The sequence below is a fragment of the Triticum aestivum genome, chromosome 5B, assembly GCF_018294505.1.
Source record: "Triticum aestivum cultivar Chinese Spring chromosome 5B, IWGSC CS RefSeq v2.1, whole genome shotgun sequence".
In the NCBI taxonomy this organism is placed as follows: domain Eukaryota; kingdom Viridiplantae; phylum Streptophyta; class Magnoliopsida; order Poales; family Poaceae; genus Triticum; species Triticum aestivum.
The window spans coordinates 318,264,572-318,269,902 of record NC_057807.1 but is presented as its reverse complement, the minus strand read 5'-3'; the positions used below and the strand labels follow the sequence as shown (position 1 = coordinate 318,269,902).

General features: G+C 41.9%; 1 long non-coding RNA gene across 10 annotated transcripts; it reads left to right on the top strand.

Moving 5' to 3' along the window:
• The first annotated feature begins 976 nt into the window (after positions 1-976).
• Positions 977-4,588, top strand: LOC123111602 (uncharacterized). Of its 10 annotated transcripts, none has more exons than XR_006454574.1 (8): positions 977-1,367; positions 1,510-1,600; positions 2,304-2,362; positions 2,617-2,922; positions 3,008-3,652; positions 3,942-4,001; positions 4,092-4,129; positions 4,210-4,588. It is a non-coding gene; the product is annotated as an uncharacterized lncRNA (long non-coding RNA). The 10 variants fall into 10 exon arrangements; XR_006454570.1 differs by having other exon boundaries at positions 1,498-1,600; XR_006454573.1 differs by having other exon boundaries at positions 977-1,600; positions 2,617-2,901; positions 3,008-3,154; positions 3,242-3,652.
• The last annotated feature ends 743 nt before the right edge of the window (positions 4,589-5,331 follow it).

Genomic DNA, 5,331 nt, shown 5'->3' with positions numbered 1-5,331 from the left:
TCATTAACCATAAAGTGGCACTTCTCCCAATTCAAGACAAGATTAGTTTCTTCACATCTCTGCAAAACTCTATTAAGGTTGCTTAAGCAATCATCAAAAGAAGTTCTGTAAACGGAAAAATCATCCATGAAAACCTCAACAACCTTTTCACAAAAGTTAGAGAATATAGAAGTCATACTTCTTTTAAAGGTAGCAGGTGCATTGCATTAACCAAAAGGCATGCGTCTATAAGCAAAAGTACCACACGGGCATGTAAAACTAGTTTTTTCTTCATCCTCTTGTGACACAGGTATTTGGCAAAAACCAGAGTATCCGTCTAGAAAACAAAAATGTGTATGTTTTGATAGTCTTTCAGCATTTGATCAATGAAAGATAGAGGATAATGATCTTTCCTAGTAGATTTGTTTAATTTTTTAAAATCAATTACATTCTATAACCTGTGATAATTCTTTGTGGAATCAATTCATTTTTATCATTAGGAACAACAGTAATACCTCCCTTCTTAGGGACACAGTGAACAGGACTTACCCATCTACTATCAGCTATAGGATATATTATATTATACATGCTTCCAGAAGCTTTAATATTTCATTTCTTACCACTTCTTTCATCTTTGGATTTAACTGCCGTTGGTGATCAACAAATGGTTTAGCACCAGGTTCCATATTAATTTTATGCTGACATGGAGTGGGAATAATGCCCTTAAGGTCATCAAGAGTATATCCAATAACAGCACGATGTTTCCTTAGAAGTTTCAATAATCTCTTTTCTTCATGCTCTAAAAGGTTAGCACTAATAATAACATGATATATCTTCTTTTCATCGAGATAGGCATATTTCAGAGTATCAGGTAATTGTTTAAGATCTCTACTCCTAATATCTCAGTTGGTAATCTCCGTCGGTTATTTTTTGAGCTCGTCGGCCTCCCCCGGATCCGATCCGATCTGCGGTAAAAAAACGAGAACGATGACTAGCGATTCCCCTCGCACGAACAAAAAATCGGACGACGCCCTAGCCTCCCTCGCACGAAAAAAACCCTCCTCTCAATGCGGCGCTGCCCCCATCTCTCGCTCCGCCGCCACCGCTGCTGCCTCCCTCCCGCTCAGCCACCTCCACCGCTCCCACCCTTCTCCCCATTGTTGGATCCGCTTGCATATCGTCAAGGTTAGGCGGCGAAGCTCCACGTCCGCGATGCGCACATGCTCATCAAGGAAGCGGCTCCCAGATCTGAGGTCGCGGGGCCGTGACGGAAGGAGCTCGAGGTGGCCGCTGAAGACCAAGCCCCCACCATGTGGCGTCGAGAACGGCCGGCGGCATGGTAGGATGGAGGAGAACGGCCTGGAGTTCGTGCTCGATCTGGTGGTCAGGTAAGCTCTTTTTGTCCGCCGCCCCTCTGTTGATTTTTGCAAACCTTTCGTTGTACTCCGGCGCCCGCAGGTTCCCACTTCGGGAAGAGTTCGCCGATAACCTTAAGCATTCTGATCCGGTGCCGCTAAGGCTGCCACCCAGGGGGAGGCTAGCGCTCTTGGCATGGAGGATTCAATTGGTGAATCTGGTTGCGCCCTGATGTTAATCGGGAGGCACTTGGATGGACGAAAAGGTTAGTCGTCTTGTCCCCGTGGTCTAATTGTATATTTAATTTAAGCGCATTTATAGATAGCTATTTAAGTTCAAGGACTCTTGATGGTGATTCACCAAACAATATATTTAGTTAATTTTGAAATCATGGAAGCAGGTATTTGGTTTCGGCGTGTTTCAGGTAGTTAGATGTCGTAAGGTGTTTAGAATTTTAGATAAGAGAAATGTTGCGAACCAGGCTGCATATCAGGGGTCCGTGGATTAAATGTTTTGACAAACCAGTTCATAATTTCCTAAGAAAACACTACTATCTGCAACACATCAGTTTTGTGTTAATTGATTGGATGAAGCATTATTGCTACAGGTTAAGATTAGAGAATGCACCACCGGACAGAACTCCGTGCGCTTCACGGATGAGCACACTGGAGTAATTGATAAGGAATTTTGCCAAGGAACCAACGAATAGTGTTATTAAACGAGAAATAGGAACATGTTTCGATTCGTTGGGTGAGGCATACGACTTCTACAACCTGTATTCGTGGGAAGTTGGATTCGGTATTAGATATGGGGAAAGCCGATTAAATGCAGAAGATAGAGTGCAATTGTTCACTAAGTTCTGTGGTACGAGATACTATATATGGGTTTCTTTTTTTGTGCAGTTTTGGTTTGAAAAAAGGCATCATGGAGTGAGCTGATGTGCCATCAATTTTTTTGAATTTTTTCAGGGAAAGCCTAAGGCTGGGAATAGTCGATCATGCATGTACAAGTGTCCCGCACTGATCAGGTTGCTACATGCAGCTAATAAATAGTTGGTTCATAACTGAGCACATAAAGAATCACAACCATTTGATGTTCATTACACTCGGGGAGAAGGTTCATTGGCACATAGACTTCTGTGTTAACAGGGAGAGAGAGAGAGAGAGGAGAGCTGTGAGGAGAAAAGAACTATGATTTTAGGTTTATGCAATTAAGTATGATGAATATTCGAGGGTTTTGGTTTATGTAACACATACTAACAGTCTTTTTTTGTTTTTCCAGGGTGGTGTCGTGAGGACAAACCTTGAGATCGAGAGACATGCGAGCAAGCTGTACACAAGAGCCATGGTTGAGCAGTTTGGCGAACGGTTGTTCGAGGCTACTACCTACAAGGTCACTGAGCTTGAGAAAGGTCGAGGGTACCTGACAACATACAATAATGCTTCAAAGCGAGAGAGATGGAGCAGGGTGGTGTAAGAGGTCATGATTGAGGACGGAGGTTCTGAATTCGAGTGCGAATGTGGGCATTTTGAATACACAGATATGCTATGTTGCCATGTGCTTAGTGTAAGTGTTGTCCTGTTAAAGGTGAATGAGCTAATCATCTGACTTATTATGAAAACAGAAATCATTTTCAACTAAATAAATGGTAAGATAACTATTGTTACTGCAGGGAGGATAGTGGCATGTTGTGCACTATGTTTGCGAATTAACAGGACTGTACCTCTGGTCACGGCTGAGAAGGGTAAGACTAAGATTGCAATGTGAGCTGTGATTGATATGTAGAAGCCTGGAAGATGCAATAACTGCAGCCTCGAAGGTGACTGCCGGTACACCTGCACCATACCTAGGCCTCTTGGAGCATTTGAAATCCCTGTAAGACTTAGGATTTTCTGGTGTGTTTCAGTGAGCATTTGCTCCATGCTTGTTCCTCTTATTCAAGATGGCAGACTTGTTGAAAAGGTTGAGTTTACTTTCTTGTTGTAGTTCAATAAATTGGTTGGGTTTACATTTCGGAAGCTTTAAAATCTGAAGTTTTGCAAGTACTTGATTGACATTTCTGCTGGATTACCATTCTGAACAGCTGCCTGACAGGGTCAAGTATGCCATTGACGGATACTTCAAGTTTTGGATTTGCAGTGAGCGCTTGGAGCAGCAACCTGATGCCAGATGAAGAAAGCCACGATGCCGACGAGTGACCTTCAATGTTGCATATGCATTGCTATAAGACTGTATCTGAATGCCCGTACATTGAACAACAATGACAGTTTTTGTCTTCTGGCCTATGAAAGCTCCGTCTAAGGAAGGCTGACTCAAGGTGGTTATTTCATTACCCCCACTTGTAGGTGCACTACTTGAAAGTCATGCACTGGGAGATAAACAGTATTCAGGAGTGCCTTTGTTTCTAAAACATTTTGTGTATAAAATGCATCATTTATATCTACTGCCTCCATCATGCTTCTAAAACTAGAAAATAATGCACAACTTGGGCCCCAAGTATAATTAATTATTCAGGACCTCTTAACTGCCTTTATCCTGTCTCTTTTAACCTGACAATTATTTTCGGTCTCGGTGTTTAATTCCATCTTGTTGGCTTGGAACTGCAGGATCCATGCCCTTGATTCTTGCTCCGAAAGTGGACCTGAAAAAACTACAAGTTCGACGATGTAAGATACCAAGTTCATTTGGTCATGGTACTGTTTCCCCAAAGTTGGTTCTTTCTTCATTTTTGAATCATGCTTGTTGTGTGCTGACAGTGCGCGAGGAACACAATGGGTTTTCTCTGAATCATCTGGTAGTTTTCCCAGTCTTGTACATGTTGTTCTTTGAATCATGTGGTATTTCTAAGTGCACTGCATGTTGTGTGGTGGATAGAAAAAGAGGAGGCGACGACTGGTGGCTGTTCTCTTTACACTTGGCGTGGTTGAGAGGCTAGGGAGCAGGCAATTTTGCTATTTGGTCAATGATGGAGATGAATTCGGGAGAGATGTGGACGGGAGTTGTACATGTAATTTTTCTATCCTCTCTATGTTACCCATTTGCACTAATCGGTAACTGTTCTTTGAGCAGGGAATAGTGTAGCGTACACGAACAGAAAAATTGTAGAAGGCGAGTAGGACAATCTGAGCTACAAACATTATGTTTTTTTAGTGAACGGCCAACATTATGTTGAGTATTGAGATGTAGGCAAGACATGTATAATCTGAATTGAGACATATGGAGGGCATGTATAGTCTATATGTGCAGTTTTTAATTGTATGTTGAATTATTTGTTCTCAAGATCCACCTTCACCTTCACCGACATCACACGCTCCTCTGTGACCTCCCATCAATGATGCCCAGCTACTTCGCCAACAACATCGAGGAGCTCGTGTGTGATAGCTACTGCCCTGCTTAGAGAACTTTCCAATGCCCCATGCGTACGAAGTCGATGAGTCCAAGAAGAAGAGAGAAGACACCCACACGGCTGCTCAAGGAAATACACCAGCTTGAGCGATGTTAGATTAAAGTTTCTTCATTCTTCGCTAGGTTTTCTTGTGTTGGTAGTTATTTCAGATAAGTATCATACTCTGCCCGCAACATGTAAGGGAAACCTAAAAGGGAAAAAACTAGTCAAACATAGAATCGCTCTTGGGTGGTAGAGGATCTCCAAGAGTCTCAACAGGCAAATTGTGTTTTAAAACAGGCATTTGTTTAAAGAATATCTCATCTATTTCTTTTCTTTCATTCATATGCATATCATTTTCATGGTCTAGCAAATATTGTTGACCAATAATTTCATCCTTACTAGGTAATTCTTTATCACAGGGTTGTCTATGTAATTTGGAGAAATTAAACTCATGAGACACATCACCAAAATTCACACCAACAGTTTGTTTAGTGCAGTCTATCTTAGCATTAACCGTATTCAGGAAAGGTCTACCAAATATAATGGGACAAAAATCATCTTGTGTGGAACCAAGGACTAGGAAATCAGTAGGGTATTTTATTTTCGCA